The following is a 22,734-nucleotide window of genomic DNA, read 5'->3' on the forward strand; positions in this document are numbered from 1 at the left end:
GTGCATTTTCAAAATGTATTTTTTTTTTTATTTAACGGAATGCAAGATACTGTAGGAGGGATTCAAAAAGATTATTGGTGGTGCTGCTTCCTGTATGAGGTTGTCAAGTCTAATATCTGAAGCAGCAGACTATCATATATGTATATATAGAGAGAGAAAGCACTACAAAATACTTTGGGTCAGAATCTGCATCTGGAATAAATTTTTATCACTTCAACATACCTCAATTCTCTGTACACTTCATAAACACTCAATAGGTCCCACAGCAGCAGGGATGTCAATTCATTGATGATCTAGATTAACATTGAGCTAAAAGGTCTTATTGTTTGTCACATTAATATGTCCAATTATCTTTTTGAATTGTTTCAAAATGTATGTTTTGTACTTTTTTTTTATATCTAAACATTGAAGTCACTGATAGAAAAGGGTATTTTAAAAATCCATTTTTCTTTAATTAAACGACCATATAAAAGAAAAAGTTGTATCTTCTCAAATTCAATCCGATGATAATTAAGCAAGTTTCCATCTTGATCACAACTCATTCCAAAAACTTCAAAAGAAATCAAAATTTGTAAACTTTTTTTTGCTGAAACAGTGCTCTTGGTTTCCAAATGTCAAATCTTTTGTGCCACTGTGTGAATTATGATATCTGTCACTGCTTAAAATAATTACCCCTGGCTTTTTTTAGATGATCTGTTGGTCAGTTTTTTTGCCTTTTGTTTATGTTTCAGAATTACTGAAAGCTGAAACAGGAAGCAGAGTCGTACTGTTTACCGAACATGATGTACTGTACTTCTGTACAGTGGTGAACTGTTAATCCAGAAACCTTGGTAGTCCAGCAACAAGTCTGCACTGTGAATGTGAGTGGTGACCTTTCTTTATTCTGCACAACCATCTTGACCATCCAAAAGGTCACTTTCAGAGCTGATTTTTAAAATTTGATAATTGCAGATGGATTATTGAATTACACTGCAGGGCAAAAATACATTTTTTTAAAAAATTACAGCCTTCACTCCTGTGGAAATAATTATTTTTCAGAACTTCTCTCTCTTGCAACATTTTGACCTCAGTGACCAGCACAATGTAGATCCAGCTGTGATGATTAGACTCCTTGAGCACTAGTTATGCAAATAACAGCTGCATCACTGACTCAAGTGTATGCAGGTTCCACCTTGGTTACTTGTCATTAGTAACTGGTTGAAATAACAGCTCGGAGCTTCCTCACCCGACTATTTGTTTCCAACTGAAGTGATTCAATCAGCAAGTTTTTTTTTTATCGAAAAGTTATACTTTATAGAGTAAATTATTCAAAATAGTTCATGACCCAAATTGAAATTGAAAGAAAATGAGAAAGTTATTGGTGACATAGAAACCATTTGTTTTTACTCATTTCATGTACAGCCTGTATCTTGTGAAGTCAGGATATCAGTTCAGTTGCCAGCTTACATCACTGCCCAAACACTACTGTCCATGGCTGATAATTAAGGGGAAATGGAGCAGAACTAGCATCTGACATGTGATGGCCCTGGGGCCAATTCCTGCCATGTGTAATGTTCCATTGCAAGATTGTAGTTGGTTGTTGTGATAAATATTGACTGCAGTCAAGGCGCTGTCGAGGTAAACTGTTAACCAGAGATTTCAGAAGTGCCCATGTGTTGGCTTTGCAAATACATTTCCCATGCAGATTCATTTCTGTAGAGCAAGGGCCAAATATTTCAGTGCGTGAGAATAATACTTAATCCTGAAAACCTCAACAATGCGACTCACTAGAGACCGTGTCTTATAATCTTTGATAAATGATGAACCGCTCTTTTCTGTTTGGTCAATAAAAGGCAGTGACATAGTGGTATTGTCACTGGAGTAATACTCCAGAAACCCAGGGTAATGCTCTGGGGATTGGGGTTCGGATCCCACCTCGGCAGATGGTGGTGAATTTGAAGTCAATAAAAAACCTGGAATTAAAAGTCTCTAATCGCGAAACCACTTTTGATTGTCTTAAAAACCCAACTGGCTCACTAACATCTTTTAGAGAAGGAAATCTGCCTATGTAGTTTGGCCTTTATGTGACTCCAGACCCACAGCAATGTGGCTTAAATGCCTTCCAAAATGGCCAAGCAAGCCATTCAGTTCTCAAGAGCACTTAGGGATGGGCAATAAATGAGCCAGCAAAGCCCACATTCCATGAACGAATAAAAAAAGAAAATTGGTTGTTTGGATCAACAGTAGAAAATAAAAGAAGTTACATTTATTCTGCCTTGGGTTCAGTTGGATTATTGGAGAAAACCCACGGCAGATTAGATGGCATCGGATGAGAACAGACCAGTTAACTTCTGGGTGCGGTCCCACCTTCAGGACAGCAAAGTGAACATGATAAATTTCCTAAGACCATTATGACACTAGAAATAACAGGTATAGAGCTCACACAGCATCTCTTTGTTACCCAAACTTCATATTTGAAACTTAGATCTCCTACGCTTGAACTTTCAGTTATTGAAACAGAGACTTTCAGCTAAGTTACACGAACAGTGTTTGAGCTGATTTCATTAATTGTTATCTTTTCATGTAGCTTAACTGGAAATTTGTAGTTCTAATGCTGAATGCTCGAAATTGAAATTTCAGTTTCAGCAGTAAAATATTCTGGGAACACACACCGTGCCCTTCACTAAGCTAAATGTTATAATGGTCTCAGATGATTTATCATGGTCTCTTTGCCCTCATCTATGATGTATTGTCAGAAAGTCTTCTTGACAAACACATCTAATGTAGAACTTAGATATTGTTTATGGCAAACCCTTGTGGAGCAAAGGGCCTCTGTTCTTTCAGTAGTGACTCGTGCATATGAACATACAAAATTGACAGACAAATGGCGCCATCAAGCCCCATCTTAAAGGAGGACAGAGAGGTTTAGGGAGGGAATTGCACGGCTTATAGACTAAGCAGCTGAAGAAGTGGCCACCAGTGGTGTGGGGGGGGGGTGGGGGGCGGGGTAAAGGAAACTGTGGTGGACAAGAGGAAAGAATTGGAGAAGTGCAAAATATTTGAAAGGCTGTAGGGCTGGAGGATATTGCAGCGATGGGCAAGGCTGTGGAGAGAATTGAACACAAGGATTTCTACCTCAAAGCTAATTGGCAGAAATGTTGTAAAATTCCTTTTCACAGTAAGGATCAAGTGCTAAATATATGCTTGAAATGGGAGGCAGTGGCATTGTGGTACTGTTATTGAACTAGTATTCCAGAGACCAAGCGTAACGATCTGGGGGACTGGGTGAAGTTTGAATTCAACAAAAATGTGGAATTAAAAAATGAGGTGATAGTCATAAAAACCCATCTGGTTCACTAACGTCCTTTAGGGAAGGAAATCTGCTATCTTTACCTACATGCGACTCCAGACCCACAGCAATGTTGTTGACCCTTAACTGCCCTCTGAACAAGGGGGATGGACAATAAATGCTGCCTAGCCAGTGACGCCCACGTCCCATGAATGAATTTTTTAAAAAGTGTGATCGTGCAATTCCATGGGGCCTGAAATGTTGCCTCAGAGATTTATGAATAAATCAAGAAAAGGTTTCCCACAACAATCACTGTTCAAACATTCTGCTTCACTTCATGCTCAAATAGTCAGCCGTATTATGCATCCTTTGGATGTAACATAGCTGTTGGATGCAAAGTTCTGCATTCCTAATAACTGGTCTCTAAAACAATTTAGAAATCAGAAAATATAACGCTCTTCTGGTAAATTTGTAATAGGAATTGTTGTATATCAGCTCTAGGCAGAATATTTGTGTTGATGTGTGATGAGAACACAGTAATTACAAATCTGAAAGTAGTTTTCGGAGGGAGTGTACCAGGGGTTTTACAATACTGTGATTGTCTATCACAACAGTGATACTAGTTTCGCAAGAGTCCCTAATAATAATCACAACTTGTGAATGGTTTCTCGAACACTTCATAGACAAAATGTTATTATTAAACTGCCTCAGTTTACAACAAAATTGAGGCATAAACACGCCATTTACAATAAAGCTTTTGTGAATTTATTTGAGGAATTTCTCTGTTCATTTAAGGTGATGGAAGTTAGTCATGGAGAATGGAACATTTTTCATTTCAGGCACCCAAAGGTCAGCATCGAGCATTCTCAGGAACGTAAAGCTCCCTTTATTCCACCACAGAAAATATCACTGTCGCGGTGTGACATTTTTCTATTCCCATATCAGCCACTGTTTGGCCTCTGGAATTAAGTTGCAGAATGGTGTTACATTGGGGGTAATTTTGTGCTGTTAAGTTGAAACTTCAGAAAACCATTTCATTTAGGTCCCTTACAGCTAACAATGAGAGCAGATACTTGCCTCATCAAACTGAGCAGGATTTAAGTTCAGGATACCAGGGGCAAATAGCTAGTGTGCCTAACCCAAAATGTCACTATATGTATTGAAATAGTTGTTTCTAATGATCATTCATATCCAGAAATTTGACTGTTGGGCCAAATGTGTACCTGAAAGATTGTCTCCATATTGAGTGTTGGTAGCACACTTGCCACTAATTCACAAGGTGCTGGGTTCAAGTCCCACTCTATAGGGCTCGAGTACCAAACTCAAGGCTGAAACTCCAGTGGAATACAGAGGGAACATTGCACTATTGGAGGTGCCAGCTCTTAGGTGAGAAGTTAAATTGAGGCCCTATCTACCTGCATCGGGTGGATGTAAATGATCCTGCTGCATTATTCTGAAGAAGAGCAGGGGAGTTGACCCTGATACCCTGGCCAATGTTTATTCTTTAACCAATATCACAAAAGAACAGATTATCTAGTCATCATCACATTGCCGTTTGTGGGAATTTATTGAGCGCAAATTAGCTGCCATGTTTCATAAAATAACAGCATTTCAAAAAGTACTTCACTGACTTTAAAGCTGTTGGTCATAAAAAGCTCTATATTAATGCAAGTCTACTTTAAAATATACCATAGTTCATTTTCTGTTTCATAAGAACATAAGAAATAGGAACAGGAGTAGACCATTTGGCCCCTGGAGCCTGCTCCGTCATTCAATAAGATCATGGCTGATGATCTTGTGTTTCGATTTCCACATTCCCATCTACCCCCATTTGTCTCGTTTGTTCTCCACATACTCTCTCAGCTCCAGAGGTAAAGGATTTGTCTGCTCCATCATGAATGTCGCAGTCGACTGTGGAAAATACATAGTCAGTTTCCTTAAAATTTTCTACAGTGGCTGACTGCAACACACTTTGTGCCATTCATTCTATTTATGTAGCGTACTATTAAAACTTCAAGAAAACCCAAACCTCTTCACACCTAAGTATTCAGAAGTGTAGTCACTGTTATGTAGCTAAGTGGTGTGCCTGATTTACACACAACAAAATCCACAGACGGCAAATGAAAGGAGTGAGCAATTAACTTTTTGATACTATTTCTTGAGAGAAGAATATTGGCCAAGCACCAAAGGAACTTTCTGCTCCTCTTTAAAGAGCACCATGGGGATCTTCTACCGACTCAGAAGTAAGTGGACAATCTGGTGCTGCCTTCCCTAATTTTTTTCCCGAACCAGCCTTGAGGATGGTAGGATGTGCCCTCTTATTTCTATGCCTTCTCACCTCCCAACCCCAGTGGCCTCAACTGACACTTCAGACCCTTCAATGACTGTGTGGAAAATGACACAAGTTAAACTAATGTCTTATTAGTCCAAGGAACAGTGTCCTGGGGCAGCCATATACTGTGCCACAGTGCCACCTAGTTCAAGGCCATTTCACACTTTTTTTTAACCTCCATGTCATATGCAAGAGTGTTTGCTGAAGACTTCAGCTGTCAATGTATTAATGGCAGGACGTTGATGGTTGCATATTAGAGTAGCGGATATTAACTCTCTCCATGCTTTCAAAAGAGAGTTGTGCTGGTTGCTGACTGAACAGCCATCACATCATAAATAGGGCAAGTATCTTTACTGGCAATGCTTGGTTCATGTGATAATATTCCAGATTCCTTGCACCAGAGAAAATAATTTCTATTGACCTCGTTACCTTTTTAAACATCCCAATTAGATCACCCACCCCCCCCCTCAACCTTCTGAATCTGAAATGATACAAGCTATGTTAATGCTATTGTACCTCCTTCAAGGCTAATATCTTTCCTGAGGCGCGGTGGCCAGAACTGAACACAAACAGGCTCTTACCAAGACTTTGTGCCAACTAAGCACCACTTCCTCACTTTTCATTTCTAACCCCTTAATATAATGACCAATATTCTATTAGTCTCCTTGATTACTTTATATACCTATGTATTAGCTTTTAGTGAATTTTGTGCCTAAATCCATTTGTTCTTGCATAGTTTCTTGTTTATCACCGTTAAGACAATATCCTTTATTAAATAGTGGAGTGACACTGGTAGTTTTCCAATCCAGCGGGACAATTGTTGAATCTCGAGCGTTTACACTTATGGACGGAATCATCCCAGATTTGCACTAAGTGCAATAGCGGGCAGAAAAAAGAACGTTTTACCCGCTGGCCATACTGGCAGCTTTTCACGCCACATTGTCCCAATCGCGCCTGATTAATCATGCATTCCCGGGAAACATGTTGTTTCACTGGCGGGCGGCCTCTGATTCACCCCGCCATGCCTTCACCTCGCCACTTCATCATCCCAGACACCATATTTAAACTGCAGCCATGCACACTTCTCTCAGTGCTTCCAGCCTAAGACTGCTGCGCAGAAGGCATGGCCCCAAAAGGCAAGAAGACTGCAGCCCCCCTGATTCAGTGACCCATCCCCCTGGAACGCCTTTTGGATGCTGTGGAGGCCCACAATATCCTCTACCCCCGCTCTGGCCGCAGGTGGGTCAGCAACATTACCAATCTGGCTTGGGAGGTGGTGGCAACGGTGGTCAGTGCCAATGCCCTGGAAAATAGAACAGCGCCTAGTGCCGAAACAGGATGAATGATCTCCTCTGTTCCACCAAGGTAAGTCACTCTTCTCATCACTCTCAACTCACACTCACAAACCCATCATACACTGACAGGAATCTCTTTCACTGCCAGTTCAAGGGACATCACCATTCACTCTCTCTCACACACCTTCATTGTCCTCATCCCATTCATGGCACCACTCACCACCCACACATGCCAGACGTACTTATCATCTGGCCTGGCAGGCGTCCTGTTTGCGCTCTCTGTATCTGTCTTCATGCGGGACAAGCTGGCACACAGCAAAAGGGAGAGATCGCAGACTGGTGGAGGAATGCCTGAAATCAAGGTCCTCAGGGATTTTTGGACATTGAGCCACCCAGCTGGCCGATGAAGATCTGGACCGTTCCTGCGCTGACGGTGAGGTCGGTGGTGCTCTACCAAGTGAGGATCCAGCAGTGCAACATCCATCAAACAACCATGCCATGAGTGTTGTGTCCTCTTTCACAGGCCACTGCCATGCACTAGTTGTCTCTCCATTTTGTCGCAGGCACATCTGGGAAACAGCCGAGGGATCCCATGAACCAGGTCCTCGACTCAAGCCCCGAAGTCACCTCAGAAGAGGAATCTGCTGAAACCTTCATTGAAGACTTGTCACAGCGCTCACCCACACCCTCCACCAGTGCAGAGACACACACGTCGGTGGGCCCAAGCCTTAGAGTAGTCTTGGGTCACGATTTGGTGAGTGCATTGCACTGTCTAACCTGTGGCAGGCGGCATCGGGGACTTCCCATGTTTCCGGCACTCGGAGGACTGCTGGGGATCAGAAATCTGCTGAGTGCGAGTCAGATGATGAGCCTCTGGACCCAGACATACCTCAGTTGCTGGAGCTGCAAAGGCAAGCCCAGGAACATCAGGAAAGGATGTCCACTGCACTCGTCAGATTGCAAGACACGATGGAGGAGTCGGTCTGCCTTCAGTCTGAGGTGATCGCGCTGGCATGCTAACACATCGCGATCAACACTAGTAGGATGGTGGTTGCCATGGAGACCTTGGTCCAGGATGTTGGTCCTGCACTGCTGCACAGGCTGAACTCCATCGCTGACCTCCAACTGTGTCAATACGAGAGGGGTGTGGGATAGCTCAATCTCACTCCAGCTACCCCTTCTCTTCAACGAGTTAGACAGGGGCCCTGGGGCACACATAGGGTCAAGGGTCAGCAGGTACACACCCTGGGGCCATCCACCCAAGTGACTCCGGGAGTGTCCAGCCCATCCTAATCCCCTCTTCCTGTGACCTCAGCAAATCCAGCTCCACAGGCTGAGAAGGGTGCCACTGCCGCACAGCAGGACTCCAAAAGCAAGCCAGGTTTCGGTCCTCCAGAGGACGCCCATCAAGGTCATCTCAGACAGCGCATAGCAGTCAGTAGGCTGCCTTCATCTCCGCTGTGTATGCCTTGGGAGCACCAAGGGACAGACACGTGGGTATGAGAGCCTGTAAATTCAACAAGATATGAAAATAATTTAATGGAAAAGATGCCCACATGTCCGTCCTTGGCCTGCTGCAATTTTCCAGTGAAGCCCAATGCAAACTGGAGGAACAGCACCTCATCTTCCGATTAGGCATTTTACAGCCTTCTGGACTTAACATTGAGTTCAACAACTTCAGACCATGAACTCTCTGCTCCACCTTTACACCTTTTTCAATCTCTTTTTTTTTGTTTTTCTAAGTTTTAGTTTTTATTATTTTTTTATCCTCTTTCTCCAAGCTCACCCCCCACAAAGGTCCATTTGTAGCTAGTTGTATGTTGTGCTTTCACAGAGCGCTGACCCTTGTTCTTCTATCAACACATCCTGCTCTTACCTTTATTTGACTATCAGCACCTTCTTTAGTCTTCACCACTACCATTAGCACTCCCTTTGTCTTGTGCCCGTGACACCTTCACAGAATCACAGAACCTTAACGGCACAGAAGAAGATTATTCGGCCCATTGTGTCTGCACCAGCTCTCCAAATGAGCGTTATGACTTAGTACCATTGCCCTGCCTTTGTCCCCGTGCCCTTGCACATTGTTTCTATTCAAATAATCATCAAATGCCCTCTTGAATGCCTCGATTGAATCTACCTCCACTACACTCCCAGGCAGTGCATTCCAGACCTGAACCACTTGTGTGAAGAAATTTTTTCTCATGTCACATTTGCTTCTTTTACAAATCATTTTAAATCTGTGTCCTCTTGTTCTTGATCCTTTTATGAGTGGGAACAGCTTCTCCCTCTCTACTCTGTCCAGCCCCCTCATGATTTTGAACATCTCTATCAAATCTCCACTTAGCCTCCTTCTCTCGAAGGAGAACAGTCCCAACTTCTCCAATCTACCCTCATAGCTGAAGTTTCTCATCCCTGGAAACATTCTTGTAAACCTCTTCTGCATTCTCTCCAATGTGTTCACATCCTTCCTATAATGTGGCACCAAGAACTGTACACAATACTCCAGCTGAGGTCTAACCAATGTCTTATATAAACCCTGCTCTTGTACTCTATGCCTCTATTAATAAAGCCCAGGATACTATATGCTTTATTAACTGCTCTCTCCACCTGTCCTGCCACCTTCAATGATCTATGCACATATACACCCAGGTCTTTCTGCTCCTGCACCCCCTTCAAAATTTCACCCCTTATTTTATATTGTCTGTCCACATTCTTCCTACCAAAGTGCATCACCTCCCATTTCTCCGCACTGAACTTCATCTGCCACCTATCTGCCCACACCACCAACTTGTTTATGTCCTCTTGAAGTTGCACAGCATCCTCCTCACAGTTCGCAACACTCCCAAGCTTTGTATCATCTGCAAACTTTGAAATTGTCCCCTGTGTCCCAGGATCTAGATCATTAATGTATATCAGGAAAAGCAAGGATCCCAATATCAACCCCTGGGGAACTCTGCTACAACCTTCTTCCAGCATGAAAAATATCCATTGACCATTACTCTCTGCTTCTTATTTTTCAACCAATTTTTTATCCACATTGCTACTGTCCCTTTTTTATTCCATGAACAATAACTTTTCTCACAAGTCTATTGTGTGGCCCTGTGTCAAATGCCTTTTGAAAGTCCATGTGCACCACATCAACAGCATTACCCTCACTGACCTTTGCTGTTACCTCTTCAAAAAACTCCAAGTTAGTTAGACATGTTTTCCCCTTTAGAAATCCATGCCAGCTCTTCCTTATCAACCCATATTTTTCCATGTGACTAATAATTCTATCCCAGATCATTGATTCTACAATCTTGTCCACCACTGAAGTTAAACTGACTGCTCTGTAATTGCTGGGTTTATTGTTACAACCTTTTTTGAACAAGGATGTGATGTTTGCAATTCTCCGGTCCTCTGGCACCACTCACGAGTCTAGGGATGACTGAAAGATTATGGCCAGTGCCCCTGTAATTTCTACTCTCACTTCCTTCAATACCCTTGGATGCACCTCATCCGGCCCCGGTGTTAATCTCTCCACAGTTCCCACCTATCCCTGACCTTCTCCACATGCTCCACCCCCTCTTAAACTGTATAAAACCCATCACATTTCTACTTCTATTTAGCTCTGAAGAAGAGTCATACGGACTTGAAACGTTATTCCTGTTTCTCTCTCCACAGATGCCGCCAGACCCGCTGAGTTTTTCCATCGTTTTCTGTTTTTATTTCAGATTTCCAGCATCCACAGTATTTTGCCCTCAACACTAGAAGAGAAGTGTGTCATGTGATCTACTCTTAGTTTCATTTTGCTTGTGAGCAGAGCACACACATACAGCTCTGCTGCTGATGTCTTCAAGCATTCTATGTATAAACATTCCCATGTGCCTAGTCTGAATAAATGAACCCTTATGAGTGATTGATGGCTGTATAACAACAGAACATCCTTCATCTCTCAATCAATGTGACTAAAATTGATTATTGTTCAAAAAGAGACATGTCTAAAATTAACATTATCTAGTCACTGTCACACTGCAGTTTGGGTGAGTTTACTGTGCACAAATTGGCTGCTGTGTTTCCTGCATTATAATAATGACTACGGTTAGGCCATAAGATGTAGGAGCAGAAGTAGGCCATTTGGTCCATCGAGCCTGTTCCGCCATTCAATGAGATCATAGCTGATCTGATAATTCTCAACTCCTCTTTCCTGCCTTTTCCCCATAGCCCTTGATTCCCTTACTGATTAAAAATCTGACTATCTCAGCTTTGAATATACTTAGCGACTCAACTTTACAGCCCTCTGCAGTAAAGAATTCCACGGATTGACTACCCTCTGAGGGAAGAAATTCCTCCTCATCTCTGAGATTATTCCCTCTGGCTCAAATGCACTCAATTGGCTGTAAAGTGTTTTGGAACTTCCTAAACTTGTGAAATGTGCTATAGAAATGCAAGTCTCTTCTCTTTATTTTTCAACTTGGCTATTGATTGATTTCGGGTGTTTGGGTGTTGCAGAGGTGCAGCTCTGCTTATTTTTCTTGCAGTGTTGTTCTTCTGCCCAGTACAATAATCCTGGGACCTTTTTTTTTCCCCGCTTTTTTTTCCTATTTGTATTTTTGCTTGAGGTTTATTTTGACTTGCTAATGATAAGTTATTTTACAAGGCCAACACTTTTTTTTTCCCATGCTATAAACGGTTCCAAGAATCTTACTCTGTGGCACAAACTCTTTGTCACTGGCTGCTGAATCAAGATTTACATGTATAAAAAGAAAATCAACCTCAAAGCATTGAATGTAGTGATAAAATTAATGTGTCATAAAATGGGTGCCTACTTCCAGAACTGCTGTAGTGAGTCATTATAACTCTTCCCCTTTACCCAGCAAATCTCTGTTTAGCGTACCTGAAAGGGACTAGCATTCCCAGCTCATATTACGCCTCAGTCCAATATGTCCCTTTTCCTAGTATCCACTGTACTCATGCTGATTTTTCCTGCCGACATCCTTGCACATTCCAAATGGGCACGAGGCTTAGAGTACTGAACTAAAAAGCTGCAATGACACCTAACTTTTTAATTACTTGATTTGAATGCGGAATGCATGCTTTCAAGTTGGATTTGAACCATGCCTCTTGGCAGCAGCTGTGTCACAGTAATCTGAAATGGGAATGTCCCAAATGAGATTCTAGCAGAGGTTTAGGGCCGGGCAACTGGGTTAGTGCAAACCAGTCTTTGAATCACATTTTCAGTGGAGTAAAAAATATCAACTCGACTTGCCAAGGAAGAATACTCTGGTGTGTGCTGCTGTGTTTGCTCACTGTTCCTTTTAAACTTGTCTCTGATCTTTCACTGACCGATCTTACTTGCTAGGTCTGGACAGAGCAGGTGGCACTGCCTGCTCGTCAAGTTTGGTGAGATTTTTTTTTTCCAGAACAAGCTTCATGCCTGTGGCGTTCGGAAAATTTGAAATCAAGTTATAAAAGAGTGTTCATCAGTAGAAGCGACCATGAAGCTGTTGAATTGTTTGGAAACGCCACCTTGTTCACTAATGACCCTTAGAGAAGGAAACCTGCTCGCCTTACCCAGCTGACCTGAATGTGACTCCACGCAGTTAACTCATAGCTGAAATGATCTAGCAAGGTGCTGCTCAATTTTAGCAAGTCACCTAGATGATATAATGCTCTCGCTCCTGCTCCCTCTGGCACACACCAGACGCAGACGTGCACACAAACACCGTAATTAATTGTGTAATTGATTGCTGCCTGGAACTGGCAGAAGAATGTCATGATGAGTGAGGTGGCAGGTACAATGCTGGAGGAAGTGCACTGCACCAAAACGCATGGGGCTGGATCTTTAAACGGCTGTGGAGGTGGGGACGGAGGTGGACGTGTCCACAGTTTCCCACCACAGGCAGCTAAGCTGGTCTGCTGTCCTGCTGCTGTCTCTGAGCCATTTTGGAATACGCTGATTTTGGCGGGGGTGAGGGTGGGGGAAAATGGCTACCTAATTGGCAGTAGCCAATTAGGCATCATTCAGGACCCAGCAAGGCCCCTCTGTCAATGCCGACTGTGCCCCCGCCCCCCCCACCCCCCCAAGAATATAGCCCAGGGATGGAAACAGCCTCCCGGAACCAGACCAGGCAGAGAGCAGCGCTCCACCTATCATCATCTATCATTCCTGGCCTCCCCCTCAAACCAGTAGCTGTGATTGCAAGATTGTCGCAGCTGCAGGCCGCCCTATGGAGGACCACCCCTTCCCTCTCCACGATCACTGTCTGGCAGCCAGTTTTAAGCTCACTTTTTTTAAAAAAAAACTCTTCAGAAGGCACCTCCATCTTGAGGTACCCCCTCTCTTTCCCATATGCGTTGATGGCTCCCACCTTTGACGCTGTGGTTGTTCATCTCTCAGGGCTGGAGACCCTCCTGTTCTCCCTCCAGCCTCAGGAGCCCATCAACCATCCTTAATTGCGAACATACGTACATATGAACATACAAAATAGGAGCAGAATAGACCATTTGCTGTGTTAAGCCTGCTCCACCATTCAATAAGGTCATGGCTGAGCCGTTTGTATTATTAATTCCACGTACCCACCTACTGCCGATAACCTTAGATTCTTGTTAGGCAAGAGAATCAGTCTACCTCCGTCTTAAAAATATTCAGTGACCCCCGCCTCCACCACCTTCTGAGGCAGAGAATTCCAAAGTCACATAACCCTCTGAGAGAAAAAATTTCTCCTTATCTCTATCCTAAAAGGGTGACCCCTAATTTTAAAACGTGCCCCCTAGTTCTGGACTCAATCCTTTCCACGTCCACCTTGTCAAGATCATTCAGGATCTTACAAACTTCAATCAAATCACCCCTCGCCCTTCTAAATCCCAGTAGAAACAAGCTCAGTCTGTCCAACCTTTCCTCTTAAGACAACCCACTCATTCCAGGTATCAATCTAGTAAATCTCCTCTGAACCACCTCTAATGCATTTTCATCCTTCCTTAAATAAGGAGAGCAAAACTGCACACAGTATTCGAGATGTGGTCTCACCAATGCCCTGTATAACTTAAGCGTAATATCCTTACTTTTATGTTAAGTTCCTCTCATAATATAGGATAGCATTCCATTAGCCTTTTAAATTACTTGTTGTACCTGCATACTATCTTTTAGTGACTCATGCATGAGAATAAGATTCCTCGATCCCCCTGCACATTGGAATTCGTTTCTGTTTAAGTAATACTCTTCTTTTTATTCTTCCCGTCAAAGTGATCAACTTCACATTTTCCCACGTTGTACTCCATCGGCCAGATTTTTGCCCCTTTATTCAACCTATTTATATCTGTCTGCAACCTCCTTATGTCCCCTTCACATACTTTCCTATCTATCTTTGTGTGATCTGTAAATTTAGCTACCATGCCTTCACTGCCCTCATCTAAGCCGTTGATATAATTGTATGGCAAGTGTGAGAATAATTGGTTACACTATGGCCTGAATTTTTGTAAAGACGAACGTCTTGCAGATGTGGGAATGGGTCACGTCCCAATTTGCATATCCATGTTTCACAGAGGCAGCTACACAAGTTAAAGCGCAGCTTCCTAAGGCTGATTTGACTTTGCTAGTGGGATGTCCAAATCACAACTTGTGCACTTTAGACCTAAAAGTCTAAAGTCTAAAGCTGCCAGAGTCCTTTGGAGGGGTGGTGTATCTTTTTGGAGAGGTAAGGTACCCTTTTGGATATGGTCCCAGGACACCTTCTAGAAAGGTCAAGATTCATCAGCAAAAGTGCCCTGAATCAGTTGGATTGCTGTGAAACCTAACTGATTCACCAATGTTCTTTGAAGAAGGAAACCTGCTGTCCTTTCCCAGGTGGCTTTTTTGTGACTCCAGCTGGTTAACTCTCAGACTAAGTGGCCTTTTGTTCTTTTGTCTGTGACATCTTTTGATTATCTGCTCCTATCACTGCTTGCTTGTCCCTACAACCACACCACCCCCCTCCACTTCTCTCTCCACCCCCCCCCCCCCAACTTAAACCAGCTTATATTTCACCTCTCTCCTTGGATTCACCCAATTCTGTTGAAGGGTCATGAGGACTCGAAACGTCAACTCTTTTCTCCGCCGATGCTGCCAGACCTGCTGAGTTTTTCCAGGTAATTCTGTTTTTGTTTTGGATTTCCAGCATCCGCAGTTTTTTGTTTTTATTAAATTCCAGTAGTTTTTCAGTTGTAGCATTGAGCATTAGCAACAGCTTTTTTCACAGCTTTATTTAAAATCCTTGAATTTGAAACCTTTTACATTGTATATTAAGACTTGTCCTGTCTCAAAGTGCAACCCAGATGCCATAATGCAAACTTCAGTCCGATTGCTGATATGATTTGGTTTGATCATGATGTGACTTTGAGCTTTTAAGAATGTGATTCCCTTGCCCTCCTGAATTACTGTTCTACCCTCTGCACCTGAGTGAGCAGAGAAAGGCACTGGTTCCTATGGAAGGAGGGCACTTTGGAGGGAGAGCGATCTTTGGGTCAATCTCTTTAATGTCTCCTGAGGGCTGTTTCAGGCTGGAGGCCAGGATCTTACAGCCCCGTCACAGCGTGTCTTCTCCAGTGAATGCGGCGAGCCATTTAAATCTCCATTCAGTTCAGGCGAGAGGGGCCATAAAATCCTGACCGGAGTCTTTGAAGTTGAGAAGCAGGTTGCTGGTTGCTTTTCCATTTTGGTATTTAACAACAGGGAGATCAGGAAAAGGGAAAAATAGAGAAAACGTGGATCCTAAAATTAATAAAATCATTGTATTATTCCATTTTGACCATCCACATCAGATTATTGGGAATTGTGTTCCTCCTTAGTCTTTAAAACTATAATGCCCCTCTAAGCTGATTTGAAATATAAACTTTCGCTTTTCCAAATTTATTCTTGTGGAAAATGTTATCCTTATATTTGTTGTTGAACAACACAAATAAATTTATTTGGGTTGTGATTTTATGTTGCATTACCGTTGTAGTATTTCCTTTTACTAAAATATAAAATAGAATATTCTAGCATTTAGCACATATCAATTTACTTTTTAATTGATCATTTTCTCTCCATTCTCAAGTGTAATCTCTCTGTGTGGCCCACCATCCAGAGCTGGGAAGACAAACACATGAATGCTCCTGACTTAACCAATACCACTGTTGGTACTAAAGAGTCATCCTTGTGCCTTGAGCTTCACATCATAGCTAGGCTGAGTTTGGGACTTCACCTTGTGGGGAAATAGTGGACGTGATCTTCTCGGTAATGGAGGGCATTGGCTCCAATACTATGAACCACTAGACTGCCTCAGCACACTGTCTTAACCAGATAATTTTAGCACATATTGTCATGAACATAGGAGAATAGGACTTAGGAGCAGGTGTAGGCCATTCAGGCCTTTGAGCCTGCTCCACCTTTCAATAAGATCACGGCTGATCTGGTTGTGGTCTCAACTTCACTTTGCTATCTGCCCCCCATATCCCTTATCTATCAAAAATCTGCCTTGAATGAATTCAATGACCCACCCTCCACTGCTTTCTGGGAAGAGAAGTCCACATACTAACGACCCTATGAGAGAAAAAAATTGTCCTCATCTCCGTCGTAAACGGTGGACCTCTGATTCTTAAACTGTGTCCCCTGTCTAGTCTCTGCCACAAGTTGAAACATCCTCCCGGTATCCACACTATCAAGTCCCTCAGGATCTTACATGTTTCAATACGATCACCTCTCATTCTTCTGAATCCAACCTATGCAATCTTTTTTCATAGGATAAGCTCCTCATCCCAGGAATGAGTCAAATGAACCTGAAGAGTTGTGATGTAGATTGTGCTGCCTGAAAGGATGGTGGAAACAGTTTTAATAATAAATTTCAAAAAGGGATTGGATTAATATTTGGAAAGTAAATATTTTCAGGGATGTGGCGAAGGATCAGTGGGGTGGGACTAATTGAATAATGCTTTCAAAGAACCAGCACAGGCAGGGTAGGCTGAATTACCAACTCCTGTGCTGTAAGGTTCAATGGTTCTATCTATGTTCCTCCCTTACTCCCTTACAGCCATGTTCTCCAAAAACCATTGCATGTTGTCATTTAAAATTGTGGTAACATATTCCTCTATAGCATCCTATATTTCTTGTTATGAAGAGTCCATTTCTTGAATTCTGGGTAATGGAGCTGGTAAATTCCCCTCCAAGAAACCTAATCTAATTTGTGTTCATAAATCAGTATGTCTAAACAGATTAAAAGCACAACTTAATACTTTTCTCATGCTGCCTCCAGATTTAAAAAGGTGACTTTTTCAGTGTGCATTTAAATAACACTATCATGACCCAAGGACATTCAAAAGTGCTATTAAGTACTTTTGAAGTGACGTCACTTTTGTAATGTAGGAAACACAGTCAATGTCTGTACAAAAAAGTCAGATAAACAGCAATGTGATTTTTTTTCATTCTTGGCATGTGGGCATCTCTGGCAAGGCCAGCGTTTGTTGCCCATCCCTACTTTTCCTCAGGGAGGTGGTGATGTTGATGCCTTCTTGAACCATGACAGTCCATGTGGTGTAGGTGCACCCATAATGCTGTCAGGTATGGAGTTCCAGAATTGTGATCCAGTGACGATGAAGCAACGGTGATATAGGTCCAAATCAGGATGGTGTGTGACTTGGAGGGGAACCTGCAGGTGGTGGTGTTTCCATGGCCCTGCTGCCCTTCTTGTAGGCAATAGAGGCTGGCTTGTGGAAGGTGCTGTCGAAGAAGATTAATCTGTGGGGCAGCTCTCCCAATTCTGGCACAAGTCCGCAGATTGGAGAGTAAGGAATTTCTGGAGTTGCCTGAGCAGAATGTATCTTTGTCGTGCCCAGTGATTAGATCAACACTAGGTGGTCCATCCAATTTATTCTTATTGGACTTATTATACAATTGAGTGACATGTTAAGAATCAACCACATTGTTGTGGGAGTCACATGTAGACCAGACTGGATAAGGAAGACAGATTTCTTCTGCTGAAGAACATTAGTGAACCAGATGGGCTTTTATGAGCATCCAGTAGTTTTATAGTCATCATTACTGATGCTAGCTTTTTATTCCAGATTTATTTCATTAATTGAATTTAAATTCTCCAGCTGCCTCGTTGGAACTCATGCCTCAAAATCATTAGTTCCAGCATTTACTTACTAGTTCAGTATTGTGACCACCATGCTACTGTTCCAAATGATGCAGGCTAGATAATCTGTTTTAGTGATGAATTTTGAGCCATAGCTGACACTGGTCTTTAAGGTAACCCAATTGACGGCCTTAGCCAGGTTTTTCCTTTATCAAGGTTCTACTTTTGTCCTCTTTCCTGAAGCTATGAACTCTGCTAGGGAAACAGGAGCAAAAGTTCGGAAAACTTCCAGTGCCTGACCTTTTTTTTCATGCGTGTGCCTTGACAGTGGTCACATCAGTGCCAAATTTGATACTGTCCTGTCTGGACAGCCACAAGCACACTTCCAGCAGGGAGTCATTGGCAGTCATGTGTGTTCGTTCCCCCTTGCATAATCAAGTTTAATAATTAACCTTGGCTAATAGTTAACCGAGAAGCAGGGAAGTGAGGCTAGTTCAATAACTCATTCAAAGACCCAGCACATGCAGGATAGGAGGGAGCCCAAAGTTCTCCTTTAAGCGAAAATCATGGAGAAAATGAAGGGATTGGTAGATTGGATATAATAGAAATTAGTGAACAAAGTGTTAGGAGAGGAAACAAGGAAAGTAGGGCTAAGCAAAAGTAAAATGCATTAAATGATTGTATTTTGTATTTAAGTATAAATTTGTATATAAATGGTAGTATTTTAAATGATTAATATATTTATATGAGGTTAATGCCACTGCAATGCTGCAGCTCCCAAAATTTAAGTAGCTTTATTACTGTAATTTTTATGTCAACTTCAGTGTTACAGCCTGTGAATTCAAATGCTCTCTTTATTTTTTAAAAAAGACAGTCTTTGGAGACAAGCTGAATCTTATTTTTTTAAATCACTCTCAGACTGGGCATCATTGGCAAAGCCGACATTTATTGTTCATTCCTGGTTTCCCTTAAGTAGGTAGCAGTGATGAACTTTCCCCTTAGACCATTGCATGCCCCTTCCTATCGCTGTAATCTTCTGCAACCTTACAGCCCTTCAACATATCTGTGCTGCTCAAATTCTGGCCTCTCGAGCATCCCAGTTTTAATTTCTCTGCCATTAGCATCTACAGCTGCCAAGTCTCTAAGATCTGAACATCCCTTTTTAAACTTCCCTCCTTCACTGTCACTGGGTCAAAATCCTGGAACTCTCTCCCTAACAGCTCTTTGGGTGTACCTACACCACACGAACTACAGCGGTTTAAGAAGGCAGCTCACCACCACCTTCTCAAGGGCAACTAGAGATGGGCCCAGCCAGTGAATGAATTTTAAAAATCCTCTGTTTCTCTAGCTCTCTTTCCTCCTCTAGGACGCTCCTTAAAACCTACCTCTGATTGAACTTTTGGTTAGCTGCCATATTATCTCCTCATGTGACTGTCAGATTTGTTTGAAAATGCTCCTGTGACGCATCTTGGGACATTTTATTGTGTTAAAGGTTCTGTATAACTACAGGTTGTTGTTGTTGTTAATGGTTCTCCCACAATGCTGTTAGTTTGGGTTAGGTTAAACCAGTGACCTGAGTATAAATCCAGAACCACTGCAATATCCAGCCTAATCTGGGATAGTTATACAATTCATTTTGTAATATTATTAATACTGCATTAATATTAAGAGCAAAAATGGGCAGGGTGGTATAACATTACACGAAATAGAAGAGGTTGAAACCCCATGTAATGATGGGGTCTAATTTCCCACTGTGTTACTGTAGGGCTCTGCTGCTTTATAAAACTCAAGGGATTCAATTTCCAAACTTTATGTAGACTTTGGCAGCCTGCTCCAAGATTTGGTGACAAAGATAACAGTAATCTAATGACTTGTTGATTTTCTGCTGGCACTTTTGACAAAACAGCCATTGTCACCACGTAAACACAAGCACTCAATCAGCAATTCTTTGGAGACGCGTAGTAAATTTGCTCAGTTGAACAATACTTCGAACCAAAGGCAGTGAGAGCTGCCAGCAACTGGCATAAATTTGAACAACTGCTCGAAATAATGAGCAGCCCGAATACATGTTTATTAATCAGTCCTGTGCAATCAGCATTGAAAGAGGCCTTGAGGTTGATCAATCCAGGAGTTGCAATGAATTGCTTCTGCCTCAACTGCTTAATGAAGATGATGCAAAACCTGATAAGGACCCTGGAAACACATGTTAATTATGCAAATGTATACTCACTGTGAAAGAGTCATGTTGTCTCCAGATAAAAGCAAAAAACTGTGGATGCTGGAAATCCAAAACAAAAACAAAAATAAAAATACCTGGAAAAACTCAGCAGGTCTGACAGCAACTGCGGAGAGGAACACTGTTAACGTTTCAAGTCCATATGACTCTTCAACAGAACTAAGGAAAAATAGAAGAGAGGTGAAATCAGCCTTCCGGACTAAATATTGAGTTCAACAACTTTAGATCATGAACTCTCTCCTCCATCCCCACCCCCTTTCCGATTCTCTTTTTTCCAATAATTTATATAGCTTTTTCTTTTCCCACCTATTTCCATTATTTTTAAATGTATTTCCATGCATTGTTTTACTTCTAACTTTTTAGCCTATTTCAATCCCTTCCCCCCTACTCCATCCCCACTAGGGCTATCTCTCCTTTCTCGTCCTGCTTTCTACCCTTAATGTCACCTATTAGCACTTTTCTGAGCTAATATCACCACCCTCAACACCTCTTTGTCCTTTTGTCTATGACATCTTTTGGCAATCTCCACCTATCACTGGCCCTCTATCCAGCTCTACTCGTCCCACCCCCCCTTATATAAGAACGGTAGCCAGCAAGAAAGAGCAACTCTGTCAAGCATCAGATGAGAGGCACCCTCTACATGGTCATACACCTACACCCAGCTGTCTAAAGTCAAGGAAGAGCTTCATGAACAGTGTTGTTCCATTATAATCAACCCCATCTGAAGCCCGCATCGCCTTGTGGAAAGACTGGCTCGCCAGTCTCGAACAATCCCCAGCGATGGAAATTTTACTGGATGAAAGCCTTCCCCCAGGAGTTAATTACAACTGGGCAACCTGGAAGTGCCTTAACAGACTTAGGACTGGTGTAGGTCGTTCAAAGGTGTCACTAAGCAAATGGGGATATATAGCCCGACAACTTGTGAATGTGGAACTGAGCCACAGACTATGCAACGTCTCCAGCAATGCCTATTGCTAGAGGAACCCTGCACTGTTGCAGATCTTGCCGAATTCAACAACAAGGCACAAAGATGTGTCCAGTTCTGGCTGGGCCATGTATAGACTGTCCGTGGACACGATAAGAAGACACTGCCACCACCACCACCACCACCACCACCACCACCACCACCCCCGCCCCCCCCCAAACCAGTTTATATTTCACCTCTCTTCTATTTTTCCTCAGCTCTGTTGAAGAGTCATACGGACTCGAAACATTAACTGTGTTCCTCTCCACAGATACTGTCAGACCTGCTGAGTTTTTCCAGGTATTTTTATTTTTGTTTTATGTTGTCTTCAGAGCTAGTCGTTTTTCATTAGTTTTTCTCTGATGTTGATACAGGAACATCAACTTGTTTAATTACTTTTACTGATTGTCTTTACCAATTGAATTGACTTGTAAAGGAGAAATTTACAAGCTTGTCAATTAAGGATGCCTCCATCCTCATTTGCATTCTACCCACAGTGTCGAGACTGTCCTTGTCAAAGCCACCAAAAACATGGTCTGAGATTTTAAATGTGGTGCTGTATTATTCCTCCTTCCTCTCTGTGACCTCTTCATAGTGTTTGTCATAGTTGATATATCCACCTCTAACGGAAAAATAGAAAATGTTGTGGTGGGATGCTGCCTGACCTGCTGAGTGTTTCTCGGATATTCTCTTTTTATTTCCGATTTCTAGCATCCATAGTATTTTGTGTTCATGATTCACCTTTCTCCAATGCTTCTCCAGGGAGAAGGACAGATCAGTGAGCCCTTCCACTCTTACTTGTTCCATTGCAGCTAGCATGTCCCTCAGAAACCATCCTGTTACTCTAAGGATCCAGCCCCCTCTTCTTCCTCACCCACCAATGTCAGCTCAGTTGGCAGCACTCTTTCTTCTGAGTCAGCGGGTTGCCAGTTCAAGTCCCACTCCAGGGACTTAAACATATAAACTGGGCTGACACACTTCAGTGTGGCACCAAGAGATTGTTGATAGGTGGCAAGCGCTTTCAGATGAGACCTTAAAATGAGGCTTTCTCGGATGGATGTAAAAGATCCCATGGAACTATATGAGGAAGAAGTTCCCCTGATATTCCAGCTGACACTTATCCCCAACCAGGTCCTAAAGCAGATTAGCTGATAATTTATATCATTGCTGTTTGTGGGACCTTGCTGTATACAAATTGGCTGCCATGTTTACATTATTATAACGCTGACTACAATTCAAAAGCACGTCATTGGTTGTTAATTTGCTTTGGTTCATCCTGAGCTTGTGGGCAAAGGCACCAAACAATGTAGACCAGAATGTCACAGCTTCAATTCATGGTGTGTGGGTTGTTAGCTGGAGCAGCAATCACAATGCTACATTTTGGCCTCAGTGTCTTCAGTTTAGGGAGGGGAAAAACCAATCAGGGAACCTACTTATGATTTCCATGACCCATACGTGTGCGGAGTTGGGGGGTTGTTGGGAGAGGGGGACGCAGGTGGCTAGCAGCAAAAGTCACAGCTGTGTTGTTTGCCATAGTCAAATCACCTTCATTTAACTTTATATTGAAAAA

At 42.5% G+C, this 22,734-nt stretch overlaps 1 long non-coding RNA gene across 15 annotated transcripts in view; it reads left to right on the forward strand.

The window, feature by feature from the left end:
- LOC121277946 overlaps window positions 1-22,734 on the forward strand; it is a 620,247-nt gene that overhangs the window by 398,113 nt on the left and 199,400 nt on the right. For all 15 annotated transcript variants that reach the window (XR_005943011.1, XR_005943014.1, XR_005943018.1 and 12 more), the window contains one exon: window positions 732-860. This is a non-coding gene — a long non-coding RNA (uncharacterized LOC121277946). The remainder of the gene's footprint in view (window positions 1-731; window positions 861-22,734) is intronic.

Source organism: Carcharodon carcharias, chromosome 5 (genome assembly GCF_017639515.1).
Source record: "Carcharodon carcharias isolate sCarCar2 chromosome 5, sCarCar2.pri, whole genome shotgun sequence".
NCBI lineage: Eukaryota > Metazoa > Chordata > Chondrichthyes > Lamniformes > Lamnidae > Carcharodon > Carcharodon carcharias.